This window comes from Chlorocebus sabaeus, chromosome 23 (genome assembly GCF_047675955.1).
Source record: "Chlorocebus sabaeus isolate Y175 chromosome 23, mChlSab1.0.hap1, whole genome shotgun sequence".
In the NCBI taxonomy this organism is placed as follows: Eukaryota; Metazoa; Chordata; class Mammalia; order Primates; family Cercopithecidae; genus Chlorocebus; species Chlorocebus sabaeus.
This window is the reverse complement of record NC_132926.1, coordinates 36085987-36102708: the sequence shown is the minus strand read 5'-3', so window position 1 is coordinate 36102708 and position 16722 is coordinate 36085987. Positions and strand designations below refer to the sequence as shown.

General features: G+C 43.4%; 1 protein-coding gene across 4 annotated transcripts in view; it reads left to right on the top strand.

Moving 5' to 3' along the window:
- The window catches only part of SH3RF2 (SH3 domain containing ring finger 2), a 145660-nt gene extending 129654 nt beyond the window's left edge, over positions 1 to 16006 (top strand). For all 4 annotated transcript variants that reach the window (XM_008014841.3, XM_008014840.3, XM_038006463.2 and 1 more), the window contains exon 11: positions 12681 to 16006. The gene's annotated coding sequence lies outside the window, so the exon portion shown is untranslated. The remainder of the gene's footprint in view (positions 1 to 12680) is intronic.
- Positions 16007 to 16722: the final 716 nt, after the last annotated feature.

The following is a 16722-nucleotide window of genomic DNA, read 5'->3' as shown; positions in this document are numbered from 1 at the left end:
TAACATCTACTATGTGCTAGGCACAGCAGTGAAGATGATAAACACGTCCTGTCATGTAATTTCCACCATATCCCTATAAGGCAGGTAGATTGTACCCATTTCAGAGAAGGAAATGGAAGCTTGAAGGTTAACCACAGATGACGGCAGGACGCAGTCTCAAACTATCTGACTTCAGAGCCCAACTTGGGACTTGCTGCATGAACCAAAAACCCATCCTTGACTTTAGGATACTGACTCTGGACTGCCAGGAGGCAGCAGAGTGCATTTTTGGTTGCAAATGCGAAAGAGCCTAGAACGCTCCGCTGTGCACAAACACAGTTCAGGTCTTCATTTACCACTTTCTGACCATGGATGTCAGGCAAGTTACTGAATCTCTCAGAGCCTCATTTTCTTACATAGGAATAATACAGTGTAGTGCCAACCTCATTGGGATATTATGAGGATTATCTGAGATAATGACACAAAGTGACTTAAACAGTGCTGGCATGATGAACACCTAACAAATTTTAGACTGGAATGTTTTTAAGCAAGCAGGCTGTCGAAATTTCATGTGAAGAAATTCTAACAGAAGGGCCTGCCCGGGACTGTGGTGCTAAAAGGAGACTGACGCAGCCTCGTCTTGAAGGTCAGAACACAGTCTAAGCTGAGTCCTGAAGGACAAGAGAGAATCAGATACACAAAGTGGTGGGAAAAAGGGTATTCCAAGCAGGAGAAGATCTTCAGCATTTGGGTTTAAATGTAGCAATGGACCCAAATTCACTTAATACTTAGAGGAATTTATTCCCTTGTGGAACATTCCAGAGATCCCAGGTAGAACCCCAGCCCCTCAAATCTGAAGGTGAAAATTCCATCTTGTGAGAGCATCACCCCTCAGCTAAGGTTCAGACAGTACCTAGGAAGAGTGCCTCTTCGCCCTGTGGTTAGACTCTGGCATTTTGGTGCTATGAAAACTGCTAAGAGTAGGATCTGATTGGGGGAAAACGGGAGATATCTGAGTAGGGAAGGTGGATCATGCCCAGCTGGGGACATACTCTGAAGACCACACCTGAGGAAATGGTCCCACTGAGCAGCATCAAGATCTTTACTTAGGACTTGTCTCCTTCCCTTTGTGTGTGGAACCCGCCTCACCCTCACCTTTCACCCATTCCGCGGACAGGGCTTTCAGAGCAGGAAGAGTTTAAAGCAGCGCCCTCACCTGTGTCTTGATGAGATGCAGGACTGACTCAAATCGTGGCTCAGTGACCTCCAGTCTGTCTTGAAAAGTCAGGGGGTCCATCCACACCAGGCCTGCCTTCCCCGGCAGCAGCAATCCAGGGGGCTGGATCAGGGTCAAGGCAGCTTCAAATAAATGAACATTCATTCTTCAACGTGCTGCGTCACAGCAACCTGCTTCACTCACCCACATGACCTGCCCCTGAATTAGGCATATTCCCCCCAGAGACTGAGCTGGACCCCATCTCTCAAGTCCTCATAACCCCCTAGGAAATCGCAGCTGAATACTTAGGGATCAGCTGATCCAGGACAGTCAGGCCTTAGGAGTGTAGTAAACCTGGCCTGGGCCCTAGGGAGTCTCACTCGATAATTTGGAGGTGGGTTCTGGGTGTCTGTGCTTTTAACAATATCCCTAAGTGATTCTGATTCACATAAAGTGTGAGGCTCCAATCCACCTTTCTCATATGGTATGGCAGAGCCAACATTCAGTCCTGACACCCAGCAGGAGTGTGGCCACACTGGTTGGTAGAATGTCAAAAGAAGTTTGTACTAATAGGTGAACAGTGGATGCTCTGTGCTCCCCAAGGCCTCCTCACTCTCACAACCTGGTCCTTCCCTCAGGTGCTCCCCATCACTCTAACATCCAGCACCTAAAAGCTCAGGCCAGGTGCAGCTAAGACCTCCAGCAATAAAGCCCTTCTCCATTCCGATTGACCGGTGCCTATGCCATCCTGGTTGCTAAATATCTTAACTGTGACCCTGGAGTAGAGCATAGGACCCAGAGAGGTCACTCAGAAGCCAGGAGCTCTACTAACAAGCCCAGCACTCCTCCCAGCCCACTCCTGACCACTGTCCAGCCCTTGACAATCACCTTCACCTGGTCCTTGGCCTAGGAAAGGCGCTGCATGGGAGGGAGGGCAGCTCCATGCTCGCTGGTCTGCCTTTCTCAGCTAACACCTTCAAAGGCCTCAGCAATGCCTGTGAGCTTCCCAGCTCCTCTGCCATTGGTTTGGCAGGTACGGAAATTATCTGTTTCCATGAGAGGAGCAAGCATCCATCCTCATCCTCTCACCCACGTCTGACCACACAGGCAGCCACATAGCTTCTGGACTCCCTTCCTGGGAAGTGAACAGCTGTGGCAGGCAGAACGGCAAAGTGCTATCAAGTCTCTCCAGCTGGGACCAAGTGCTTAGCAAGCTGGCACGGGGTAGTGCCGGGCCAGCAGCTGCCGCCACTGATGCTTCTCTTGTTTATATCTTGAGAGAAAAGACCCCAATTCTCTCTTTGGCTAAGAGAAGATAGTACTACTACTTCCAGCAGCCTCTCAGATGACCATGAAAGACAGTCACTTAGGTAATGTGTTTGGCAGGCAGGACCAAACCAGAGGCGTTAACTCCAAAGATCCTTGCAGCAAATTGATGTCATGGAGAATAAATAATACAAGGACATTTTATTTGCAATAGATCAATGTTAAATGGTCAAGCAGACCGTTTTCCAGGCTTAGATTATGTCCTAGACCAAAGCAGAAACAGTGTTCCCAGGAGGCCCTCTGCCCACTGATCTACACTTTGACAAACAGAAGGCAGCGGAGTGGGATCTAAGGTGTGCCATCAAGTCAAAGATGGTGAGGGATGATGGGGGGCATGGAGGAGGTTACAGATGCACCCATCCATCCATCTATTCACTCAACAGCAGTGATCCATCACCCACTCTGGACCAGGCTCTGTGAGAAGCAATGGAGATACAGTGGTTGACGGGAGAGATGAAAATAGATACATCCCTCATAGAGTATTGTTTATTCCTTATTAATTTTTTCTGGATTTGGGGCCTCCTTTCTGCTTTTCTCCCCTTTTTATTATTAAATGCTTCACAGATATGAAATTATACAGGATCATATAAATAACCATATACCTGCCACCCAGCTTTTTAAAAAATAGTAATTGTCAATATCACTGAGGTCCACTGTGTGCCTCTCCCAATCCCATTCCTTTCTTCCCCTCCCCACAACTTCCCTCACAACCACTACCCTGCATCCTGCACTTATCTTTCCCGTGTAATCCTCCCACAAATGTACCATATGGAATTTTTAGTGCAACCCATAGAGATTTTTGGTAAACACTACTCAAAGCAAATATTGCAACCTAAGGCCATAGATATTCTGCCTGAAGATTTGAGCTCCCATCTGGCTTCTGTGCCTCAGATTCTAAGGCTTTGATTCATTGCTGGGAACTGATGTTGATGCACCAACATGTTTGGTTTTGAGAATCCTGGTTTGGAGGAATTTTGACAAGAATTTTTTCAACTACACCTGTTTTTGGAGACCTTGTCGCTTCCGAATGGGGAAATACAGGCTGTGGCCATGCCCAAATTGCTTTTAAGTGATTTGGGGGCTTTTAAAGTAACTCTCCTCTGGGCCTTGCCCGGGACCTCAACGTAGCCAACCATAGAAACCAAAAGCAGCTTCTCAGAATCTGAAACTGAAATGAGATCTTGCTGCTGCTGCTGTTAATCTTCTAATAAATTATCATAAGAACCTTGTGAGTATGCAGGGAAATGCTTATTTTTTGTTTGTTTTTTGAGACAAGGTCTCATTCCCCTCATGCAGTCTGGAGTGCAGTGGCACAATCTCGGCTCAATGCACCCTCAACAGCCCCAGCTTAAGATTCTCCCACCTCACCCCCACAAGTAGCTGGAACTACAGGCATGTGCCACCACACCGGCTAATTTTTGTATTTTTTGTAGAGGTAGGCTTTTGCTATGTTACCCAGACTGGTCTCAGACTCCTGGGCTCAAGCGATCTGCCTGCGTCACCGTCCCAAAGTGCTGAGATTACAGGTGTGAGCCACCACACCTGGCCCGGGAATGCTATTTTTGTCTCCAGACTACAGATCAGAAAACTGAGACTCAGAATGTTTCAATTCCTTGCTTAAGATCACAAAACTAGTTTGAGGTGTAATGGAAACTGAAAAAAAAAAAAAAGTAACAACTCTGACTCCTCATCCAGCAATAATTGCCATCATGTATCAAGCACCTACTATATGCCAAGCACTTTACATGCTACATACATTGTGTCATTTAATTTTACCCAATCCTATGACAGAAGTACTGCTATTTTCTCATTTTAAAGATTAGAATTGAGGCTCAGAGGTCAAATGATCTGTCCAAGGCAACAAGGACTGGAACCCAGGGCTCTAAGCCAAAACCTTAATCCCTCTTCTTCAATGGCAACTATCAACATGGTTGAGATTGGAGGGCATGGACAAATGAGATGTGCTGCTGAGCTAGCTAGGATGGGGATGGAGATGGAGGAGGGTTTATCACAGAGGGTCAAGCCCTCCCAGAAAAAAACCATGAGGTTAGGTCTTGCTGTCCAACAAGTAGGGGTGGGAAGTAAGACAACTGAGAGTTTTATGCACAGAGAAATCCAAAACGCAAATCTACCGCTGCTCCCAGAGTTACCAGACACAGCCAAACCACTTGAAAAAGAACTGAAGCTTGCAATGTGGTTCTGGGTCACTGACATCAAAACACAGTGATCATTTTGCATTCCCCAGGTCGCTCTGTCTTCATGAGATTATTTCTGGTTTTGCCTGTCCTCACTCTAAATGATACAGAGCAGAGTCCCACAAGAAGAGGGATATGATTTCCAAAATGACCCCCACTTCCATCTCCTCTGCAGGAACAAAAGGGCTCAGAGAGCTGACATCTTCTTTCAGTGTTCCTTGCTGGTTTTTATCCAAAGTTCAAATGCAATTTCCTTTGGGGGTAGATACACACCCACATATGCAAGCTAATTAGGCAAACGGGGTCACTACTGGATGGACAAGAGCTGCAGCCTGATAAGGACTAAAAGAATGCCAGCCAAGACCTAGGGAGAAAGGCAAAAGACATCTGCAGACGCTGTTTTGTGCACTGTGTGCATTTTGTGTTAATGCTCTTGGAATCAGTGCTAGCATGACTGACTGACTTGATGAGAGCCATTTTTGATGTCGGGGTTTGACTGCTGTGGGTCACACATGTCCTGGAGGCTAGCACCATCCTAATGACCTTCCCATGAGAATCACAACTCCCTGACCATCCAAGAGGATTGTGAAGGCTATTTGCATTCAGGAGACCCTCACAAATAAGTAGAAAGGAAGCTTGAGTCACAACGTATGGAGGCAGCTAAAACAGGCCTGGAGGTCCAAAAAGGAATTCAAATAAATAGTGCCTTCAAAAGGTGGTACCCAGATTCCTGCTAGCCCCATCACCACCTTCTCTCCAACTCTGTAAGAGATGTCTTATGTCTCTGTCAAGGAGAGAGTAGAGGACGACATTGCACAAAGAGGACATGTCAGTCACAGCTAGAGAGAGATAGCACTAGCTTCCATGACAAGGAATGAAACATCAGTCAGAAGGGGTGATACTGTTTTGAAGGGAAGGCTAATTTTAGATATCAGAACCACATTTCTAAATATTCTATTCTGCACATGCTATTTATAAGCTGAATTCTTTTTTAAGCTTAAGTTGTTTTTAGATGTTGGCAAGTTTTGGAGCTTAGGACTTCTTTGTTATGGCGGCCTCCAACAGAGAACTAAAAGCATCAGTCAAGGACCAGCTATGTTCCCAGTCCACTAGAATGTCACAAGATCTGGAGAAGTAATTAATATAATAGCTGGGATGATGAGATTTGGAAATGGATCACCTGGGGCTTTCTCACAGCTTTGTTACTGGCTATGTTTCCTTTGGCAAATAACTAAAGAAACTTGGAAAAATGATACATCCCTAGATCTCAGTTTTCTCATTTGTAAAATGAGGATCAGACCATGCACCTCCTAGTAGAGTTCTCAGCAGGATTAAACAAGTTCAGGCATGTCCAGCTCTGAGTACGGTATTGGGTACATAGAAGTGTTCAATAAATGGTAGCTATTACCATTTATGTAGATGTAGAGGCACAATTCAAAACAAAGAGCACAACGGCAAGCTAGGCTCTATCAGACAGAAGTGAGAGCGGAGAACAATGAGAGTATTTTAGTTGTCAAGAAAGCTTCCTGCAGAAAAAAGATTTTGAAACATGAGCAGCATAGAGAAACGTGACATGAAGAGGGGAGTGCCTGGACTCTGGAGTCATACATCCCTGGGTTCAAATCCTGACCCCACGTGTCAGCTATCTGACCTTGAACCAAGTTAACAAACCTCTCCGAGCCTTTCTTTACTTATCAGAAGAGTGGGAGCAATAATCAGCACTTCACACTGTGACTGGGAAAATCGAGTGAGGCGAGGCCAGATGTTGGTATGCAGAACGGGACCCAGAAGTGGTAGCTGTTGGAGAAATTTGCAGGATGACATAGGCTTGAAAGCAGGATGAGCAGGAAGAATGCTAAATATAAGAATGGAATCTCAGGCCAGGCACGGTGGCTCACGCCTGTAATTCCAGCGCTTTGGGAGACCGAGGCGGGCAGATCACAAGGTCAGGAGTTTGAGACCAGCCTGGCCAATATGGTGAAACCCCGTCTCTACTAAAAATACAAAAATTAGCCAGGGGTGGTGGTGGGCGCCTGCAGTCCCAGCTACTTGGGAGGCTGAGGCAAGAGAATGGCGTGAACGCGGGAGGCAGAGGTTGCAGTGAGCCGAGATTGTACCATTGCACTTCAGCCTGGCGACAGAGCGAGACTCCATCTCAAAAAAAAAAAAAAAAAAAAAAAGAACAGAATCTCTTACTAGCTGCCATTCATTAGTTGTGGGCTAAATGCCAGGTACCTTGTGAATCCCTTAGAGGGTTTGTTACAACAGGGTTGCTAAGAGCCCAGTGGAGTCAGATGACCTGAACCCAAACACAGGCCCCATGTTTCCTTGCTGTGTCACCATGGCCAAGGCATTTAACTTTTCCAACCTGTAGTTCCCTCCCTTGTAAAATGCAGGTATTAATTGTGCAAAAGCACAATTAATGGTTTGGTGGGGATTAAGTGAGACAATGTAAATAGTCATTAGCACAGTGCCCAGCACAGGAAAATACTGTAATGTTCACTACCATTATCGTTATTTACATTCATTTTCTCACTTAATCTTCACAAGGCCCCCACAAGTTGTGTTATTCTCCCCTACGTATAGATCAAACAGCTGAAGCTCAGAGGATACATCACTTGTCCAGGGCAACCAGTAGCAAAGGTGGGGCCGGCTCTGAAGGATGAGAAATCTCAGTTTCTTTGTTCTCTGACCTTTCAGAGAAGCTGGTCCGTGGTGCCAGGGCTGGGGCAATATGACAATGATTTTAAAATGCATTTTATGCCGTAATCCTCGCCAATCTCTTCTCATCTGGTGGTCCCCACCACCTCACCGCCTCATCTGCTGAAGGTTGCAGATTTAGGGCTGTGTGTACCCCCGGATACAGCCAGCAAGCACATCGGTGTTGCCCCTCTGGGCGCTTGCCGCTTCCCAAGGTTGACACGGTTTATGAAATGTCCATTCTAATTTGCAAATAGGTCTGACACGGACATGCTTCCAGCTGGCTGGTGATTTCGATAACAACCCCTCCTCCTTGGTGCCAATTAACAGAAATTAAATGTCCCTGGCACACTTTGTAGTTCAGAAAATGCATGTACTGATTAAACCCCTGCTAGGCGTCCATTATGACCTATGGGCTCCAGGCAAGTGCTGCTCTCACTCCATCTCCATTTAAAGTCACAGAATGTTTTCTTCCTGGGCAAAAATCAATGTCACTTCATTCATTTATTCATTTTTCATTCAACGATATCAACTGAGCATCTACTATGGGCTGTGTGCCAAGTCAGTTGGGATACAGCAGTGAACAACACAGATAAGGTTCCTACCTGCAGGAAGGGAGTAAATGGTAAACAAGCAGGAGAAATTCTACATGTCAGATGTTATGAGAGAAACAAAGTAATGGGACAGAGAATGGCTGAGGGGCATAAGCTATATTACGTACGGTGGCCAGGGAAGGTTCTCCAAAGGGATGACATTCGAGTTGAGACCTGAAGACTAAGAAGGAACCAGACACGCAATATAGTGGGAAGAGCAGGAACAAGCTCAACCTGTCCAGGAAACTCTCCATGGGGTAGGTTCCATTAACATTCTTTTTTTTTTTTTTTTTTTTGAGACGGAGTCTCGCTCTGTCACCCAGGCTGGAGTGCAGTGACGTGCTCTCGGCTCACTGCAAGCTCCGCCTCCCAGGTTCACACCATTCTCCTGCCTCATCCTCCCGAGTAGCTGGGACTACAGGCACCCGCCACCACACCTGGCTAATTTGAGAGACGGGGTTTCACCGCCACTAGCAGTCTTTCATTTATCAAACATTTTTGATCATACAATGAACAATTGGAGAATAAATGAATTCCCTTTTATCCTGACAAGAAGGCCTGTTGTAGGAAGGATGAACATAGGAAAGATGCTACTGGAGTTATTACAAACGGAGACGCAAATGACCGCCCTTTTCCCCACCCCGTTCCCAATCTCTAAAACAAGGGACTTGGCTTAGGCACTAGCATTCAGGACTGTGAGATCTTAAGAACTCACCTTTTAGAGGAATTGACCCTCGTAGCTCTTTAAAGCAGTAACTATGCAGCAAACAAAAAGCAAACTGACATCTTTAAAAAAAAAAAAAAAAAAAACAGCCAAAATGATTGTTTGAAATTGTATACATGAGACATAAAATATCATTTCCTTTGTTATCATTGGGGTATAGTTATTGAATTTCTGCACCCATTTACTCATTCAGAAAATACTTATTACTAGTTGTGAGTCTCTTCTCTTCCTCCCTTTAGCCCTCTGCCCTCTCTCTCTGTTTCTCTCTGCCCCTCACTCCCCCAACCTTTCTCTGGCACAGTATTTCAGAGCCCAGGATATAGATTTGGAACACCTGGGTCGTACCTAAAGTGTGACTTGCTGTGTGACTTTAGGCAAGTCACTTCAACCTATCTGAGTCTCAGTTTTCTCATCTATATAAAGGGAATAATAATAGAAGACATCTCACAACACCATACAAAATAAACACTAAGGTATTATTATCTTTGTTACTGTCCATTATTATCCTTTGATAGATAGGAATGTAAAATTTACAGAACTCAACTTAGGAAACTGGGACAGGTTTTTAGGACAGAAGAAATTCTAGTAACAAGTGTGACAGCCACTGTTTAATGACCTGTTTCTACCTGTAGGATTTTCTGTTCTTTGAGATAATTACGAAGCAGGATCACAAGAAATAGCCTTCAGGAGGTATTTTAATCCATAATAATACTTTTGAGCCAACAATTATAGAGTCCTTGCTATGTGTCAGACCCTGTTCCATGTGCTTTACTGATATCAAACATCGACTTAGTTAAAACTCCCACAAACAGACAAAATAAATACTACTACTCCCATGTTACTGGTAGAAACTAAGGCCTAGAGAGATTAAGAAACTTCCATAGGGTCACAAGGCTAGGAATTGCGGGGTTTGGAAATAAACCCAGGCAATCTGGCTCCAGTCTGTGGCTGCTAACTGCTTTCCACCTCAGTTAAGGTAGAGCGAAAGGCCAGACACAGTGGTTCATGCCTATAATACTAGCACTTTGGGAGGCCAAGGCAGGTGGATCACCTGAAGTCAGGAGTTCGAGACCAGCCTGGCCAACATGGCGAAACCCCATCTCTACTAAAAATACAAAAATTAGCTGGGCGTGGTGGCGGGCACCTGTAATCCCAGCTACCCAGGAGGCAGAGGTTGCAGTGAACCAAGATTGTGTCACTGTACTCCAGCCTGGGGCACAAGGGTGAAATTCCATCTAAAAAAGATTGGATGAAAAAGTTATCTCCAGACATCAGGGGGGTTTGGTGATGTTTTTGTTTTTGTTTTTTACTTCAAATAGACTTGTCTTCTGAGTACTCAGTAAACAAAGAATTATTACCTGCCTAATCCCAAACCCCCTGGCCTGTAGACACAGTGCTAATAAGGGCTGCTACTTCATACTGCACAATGCCAGCCTAGGAAAAGTCACACCTCCTACCATTGATGGGATTTTTTTGGGTGCCTATTAAAATGTCACTTGATCTTGGAGTTGAAGTTCTTTCTACATCATTTAGCACAACCTGGAAGGTCAGATTAATGTGGCATCCAGCTTTCCCTTGGCAGTAACTTCCTTATTACTTCCCTGACCCTGCACTTGTTCTCAGAAATGTTACATCACAATAAATATAGTTAAAAAGAGCAAACAAACCACTGCTACTTGCTTGGAATGCAGAAGCTGTAATCTGGAAGGGACATTCTCACAGCTGCCGACACCAAGACTGATAATACAGATCAAAGTGGCCATCTTTGAGCCCATTGTGATATTAACAGGGTGAACCTTCTCCATAGGTGGACACCCAGTATCAGCACTGGCACCAACCTAGGCACAGGGAGGAGAGGCAGGATAGGTCTAAGGCAGACTGCCTTCCTTTTGAGGGCTAAAATTGGTGAATAACCAAATGAAATCCCCGCCCATGTTCAGTGGTGTGTAGTGAAGACAACATAACTCCAAATCCTGTGTAATTTATTGACATGGTGAGACACAGAATGCATCCTCGTAATCACAGAATGCCTGTTTCTCCCGCTGAATGCAAAGCAGCCACCTGGAGCCTCTGACAGCTCTTACTTGCTGTTGTGCTGAGTGGAGCACATTAGCTAATGAGGAAGTGCTGCATTGCATTTGCAGGTACTGGGAGCTCAGAGCAACTCAGTTTTGAGCCCAAATGTGGTTGCCTGCTTGAAAGCTGGGGCTTCTCTGGTACATTGGGTCTCTGGAGCCACAGATCTTAGTTCTGCCTTCGTAAGTTGGGAGTTTAGGTAAGACTCCCCAAATTGATGTGATAAGACTTCCACAAATGGCTTGTAAAATCTGACTGTTCCACACCACCCCCACAAAGAATCAGGCTGTGATCATTATTAAAGTTTCCCCAAAGAGAAAACTAGCCTGTTACATCAGCACGAGTCCCTGGACAGAAAAGAAATCAGGGTCTAGATGAAAGAAAATTGGACAGGAGATAGAAAATTATCGAACCAATTTCCCATCATCCTTTTAGCTTTCTCCTTTCCTCCTCCAGCATGGTTAGTTTGGACTTTATTTGTACTCAGAAGGGCCAAGAGCCATGCAAGAAAGTCATAAAGAGCGACCTCCTGTTATGTGCAATCAAACCACCTGCCCCACCTCACAAGGCACTGCCAGACAGGTTTGGCTGCACGTTCCTCTGGAGCATCCTCAGCCTAGGAAGAGAAAGGAGGCGAGAGATTGGCCAGGGAGGGGAGGATATTGATTCCATGTGTGAGGATCATAGGAATGCAGGTTGAGTTTGGTCATCAAAATACAATATTTGAGACCTCAGAGAAATTCTGGGGGCTCACGGATTTTAACTTTTTATTTTTGAAATAAATTCAGACTGTTATAAATGTTTGCTAAAATAGTGCAAAGAATTCCTGTAAACTCTCCCACTAGGTTCCCCAAAAGTTAACATTTTACCAGGTTCATTTTTATTTTTTCTGGACCATCTGAGAGTAAGTTAGAGACTAAATGCCCACTTATCCCTAAACATTTCAGTGTATATTTTTTAAAAAGAAGGATATGCTCTTACATAACCCTAATAAAATCAGGAAAATCAGGAAATCAATGTTGATATAGTACTATTAACTAGTCTACAGGTCTTATTCAATTGCCCTACTATTTTTTTAATTGTCCTATTTTCCCTTATAGAAAAATTATTTCACAAGTCTTTTCTAGGATCCCTTTCAAGACCACATCTTGCATGTAGTTGTCATACCTCTTTAGTTTCCTTTAATGTGGAACAGTTCCTCAAGATTCATTTTCTTACATCGTCTTGGAATTTTGAATAGTATAAGCCATTTGTTTTATGGAATGTCTCTCAATATGTGTTTGTCTGTTATTTCTTCATCATCAGATTCAGGGTTTAGAGCAGGAGAAGGGGGCTTGGCAGTAACGGATGATAACCCATAGAATGAAACAGGAATCCCTGAGCCTATACTGATATAAATAAATAAATAAATAAATAAATAAATAAATAAGGGAGAAGGAAAAGCTCTCCCTTATGGTCAAGTGCCAACCTCTAAGTGTAAAAGGAATTATGGAATTAAAAAAAAAAACCATTTGGCAACCACTCAGTAATAATTGGTTCATGCAATAACCATGAATGAATATTAAAAATAGTGGATGAAAACTTGAAAAGTCTCAGAATATCTACTTGCAAGATACTTATTAGTCACAGAAGAAAAAAAAATCACAACTTTACAGTAGACAATCATCTTAACCAAAACACCAAAGTTAGCATCACCAGCAATGGGGAAACAGATACTGTGTGCCTCCTGATATGATGCACTCAGAAGAACACAGCATCTCTTCTGTGAGAAGATGACTTTCTGCCCAAAAGGTGTAAGAATTCTGAAGAATTATAGTTCTTCCCAACTGCATTCGCACACAACAGATTCTGAAATCCTTTTTACTTTACAGAGCCTGCTTTGGTCATCTTCCCAGGATGAGTTCCTGACAACTGGGATGCAGAAGATAGCAAACGATCTGCCGGGATGGAAACTGCTCAATAGAGAGTTTGTGGACTGCATGATATTCCTTGAACATCAGGGATGGTACAGGGATACCAATAGTCTGGCCTCCAAGACAGCAGAGTAGTAGGAGGAAGAGCAAATCTGTCTTCACCCGCAGTATTTATGGGTAGTGGGCCAGAATGGAGAAAAGCAAGTGAGTCATGTGCTGCTACAGGTTACACCAGACTCCCATCCCTCTGTTACTCACTGCTGTTGTCAAAGCCAAACTTTATCTTGCTAATTTCTCACAGCTTGGCACCTAACAAATGACAAGACAGGACATCCAATGCCTTCCAGCTCTGTGGTCTGGCCTGTCTCTCCAGATCAGATTTAGAGTGATGCAGCAGATGACATCATATTCTCTTTGGTGTTCAATCCGAAGAGGCCAATGCTTCAGCACAATGTCCCCTAGCCATCACCCCAGCCCGAATCCCCACCAAGCATCCTGCATCCCTCTGCCACATCTTCATTCTTTTCCATTCTGTCTTTTCCCCCTGATACCTTCTGACCCCAGGGATTTCTAATAGAACATAGTGATCAAGGAAATAAAGACTTGGTACATAAAGAGTCTCAGACAAGAAAAAAATTCATGATGTTATATGAAAGATACCAAACTGTAATGCTTACAAAGAGACTATTTCAAGTAGAAAGATATAAATATCACTTATAACCATGCATCCTTTATGTTCATAAATAAGTCGTCATAAAGAACAAGCCATTAGAAGATATTCTACTCCTTTTTTTTAATAAAAAAGGCTATAATCTAAAATACAATTTTAAAATTACCTGTGCTAACCTGCAAGAGACATTGCTCACATAAATGAAATTCATAAATACCCTGATGTTATTTGAACCATGTATTTTCATCTTCTCCTCCTCTCTTAAGACATCAATAAGAATTTGATTTTTAAAAGCACATGCTGCCCTGATTATCAAAGACAATAACACAAGTGCAGCATCACTGGGATATGTTTGTTGTTTTAAAGTTCAGATCCTAATTTTACACTGAAGCATCCTCAGTTTTTCATTCAGCCCTGCTTGTAAACAGGAACCAGCATCAGCCAAACCAGGATCAGAGTAAGGATTGCATCTGTAGGTTACAGAAATGTTTTCTTCTATGTGAAACTGTCACATGCAGGGGTTAAATTGGCAGCCATCTTTTAATGCGATGAATAATTTGGACTTCTTAGCCACACCCTTCTGTCGGTTAACCACAGGAGGAAGTGATAATATACCACCAGAAGCCCCAGAGTTCTGGCTTTCTCTGCTACTTGGCAGGTGAGAAGGGAAGAGATGTGATTGAGCACACTGGCTATTTACACCTTGTCTTCAAAGCCCTCTTAGTCACATTTCCATCTTCATGCACTGGCTTCCGCCTTACAACTGAACAATAGGAAACCACCACTCCTAAACCACCACTCCTAATTTTTTTAAAAAACACATCCTGTTTTTTAAGTCTCTGGGAACTTTCCACGAGGTATAGTGGAGGGTTTCATAAGGATTTAGCTCTTCCTTCGAACCTGCTTAGCCAGTAAACCAGATATTTTTAAAAACACAGCATACAGATTCCAAATGATCAAGGACCACAAAGTGTTGGGGATGTCAGGGAGGAGGAAAGGATGGGCTTGAATGATCACAAAGAGCCAACCCGGAAATGTGCAGTAGAAGAGTTTGCTAATGGTGACATCTGAGTTTCATCTCCCGGAATTATCGTTTCTTATTACTACACTTGGGTCAGGGGGAAAGGGTGTTAAGGGTAAAAAGAGGAAGGAGAAAATAAAGAGAAAAATTCACACCTCCATGGAAACATAAGCAGAAAAACTATAGACTCTTGTGTCTCTGCTTATTTTTTTAAGTACAGTGTTTTTAATAGACCAAAGAGAATCTCTATGAGTTAATATGTATGTGAATAATGTTTATAAAAGGGGTATAATGTGTTAGTCATTATGGAATATTGTATAAATAAACCTTACATATATAACATACATAAAAAAATGATTGCTTAGGGCAGTGGACACTTAAGGACTTCCAAAATTTTCATATCTTCATCCCAAAAAATAGCGCATTCCAGGGCTGGCAACTTATTTCCTTAGTATATTCCACTGTAAAGCCAAGAGGTGTAGGGGCTTGTTTTCTGGTTTTGTAATTTGTAATAATCTGTATGGATTACTGTAAAATGTCTGTTGCATGTTTATTGGTGTTGTTTACCCACATGGAGTCATCAGGGATTTGTTCCACACTTTGTATCCTGGAAAACCAAAAGGAATTTTCATTTTTTTGATACAGAGTCTCACTCTGTCGCCCAGGCTGGAGTGCAGCGGTGCCATCTCAGCTCACTACAAGCTCTGACTCCCATATTCAAGCGCTTATCCTGCTTCAGCCTCCCAAGTAGCTGGGATTAATTACAGGCACATGCCACCTCACCCTGCTAATTTTTTGTGTTTTTAGTAGAGATGGGGTTTCACCGTGTTAGCCAGGATGGTCTCGATCTCCAGACCTTGTGATCTGCCCACTCGACCTCCCAAAATGCTGGGATTACAGGTGTGAGCCACCACACCCGGTCTGGAATTTTCTAGTAAGAAGAAAAACATACAGAATGTGTCTTCACTGTTGGGTAACTCTCAAATTTGTAGCACTCTGAATTTTTTGTAAAACTGTGCTAATGGAATGTTTAATGTCAGAGTTATTGTGTCACTTCAATATCTAGTATTGGATAATGTTTCTCCTGGGAGCACAGATTTTTTTTTTCAAGTCCTTTTTTCCTGGACTTAACATGTTCTTCTAAAAGACACCAGAAGTCATGACCCTAAGCCACCTCCCTTCAGGACCACTTTCTACCATCAGTTTTCAAAAAACTATCCACATGTTAATTCTGTTTTATGTTCTGTGATTCTGTGGTCGACTCAGTGCTTCAGAGCCCAGAGATTGACTTGGGTTAGTGGCCCTAATGAAGTGCTAAATTTTCTCTTTACTGCCGAGACTGATCAGAAGAAGCAAAAGGGGAAAGGGGGCTAGAGGTCCACTCACACCTTTTACGTCAGACGAGAGAGAACTGTGCCAGAAATCTGTGCATGAAACACCATCTGCTCTTCATGCAGGGAGGGGTCAACCATGTGAACATGTAGAGATTACTCGAGCCTCCTTTGCCAAAAACGTGCATTGTTCCCAGCTGTAAGTGTGTGAAGCCTAATACGTCTTTTAGCATGAAACAATAAAACGTTTATTTTCATTTAATAGGTTGTTCCTCAGGCCTGGATTTTTTTTTTTTTTTTTCTTTTTTCAGTAGCTGGTTTGGAGAGGGCAACACTTTGTCATAAATTAAATGTCAACAGTGAGCATTTGATTTCTCCCAAAGGGGTTTAGCTCCTGGCAGCTGCTCTGGACATCCAAAAGGGAGGGTTAGGAGAAGAGGAAATCACTTTGTCGAATGGGAATTGCTTAGTTTCAGTGGAGGTAGGTGGAGAAACAGGCAAGTAACACTTCCTTTTAAAGCTGAGCAGGCTGAATTCACTTCTGTGGAGCAAACTCTGGTTTGTACAACCATGAGGGCCCTGTTGGCTGGAAGTCTTCTCTGCCTGATGAGTGCAAAGGTTAGGTGCACAGCCTCAAGTGCCTGATTTCCTGTGTTGCCAGCCGTTTAGCCTTGGGTAAGTTACTTAACCTCTCTGTGGCTCAGATCCCTTTTCTAGAAAATGGAGATATAATAGCACCTTTCTGAGGGATGTTAAGGATAAATTTCTTAAAACATGTAGAGTGATTTGAACAGTGCCTGGCACATATAAGTGCTTACTAATATTAGTATCTTACCACCTTCACTATGTTTACCATATCCATCTACCACCTGTGTTATTATTTACTTAAAATTCTTATTTTAATTGATTCAATTTTCTTTTTTGAGGTAGGGGCAACTTCATCTCTAGTATCAACTTTCATCTATAATTTAATTTAAA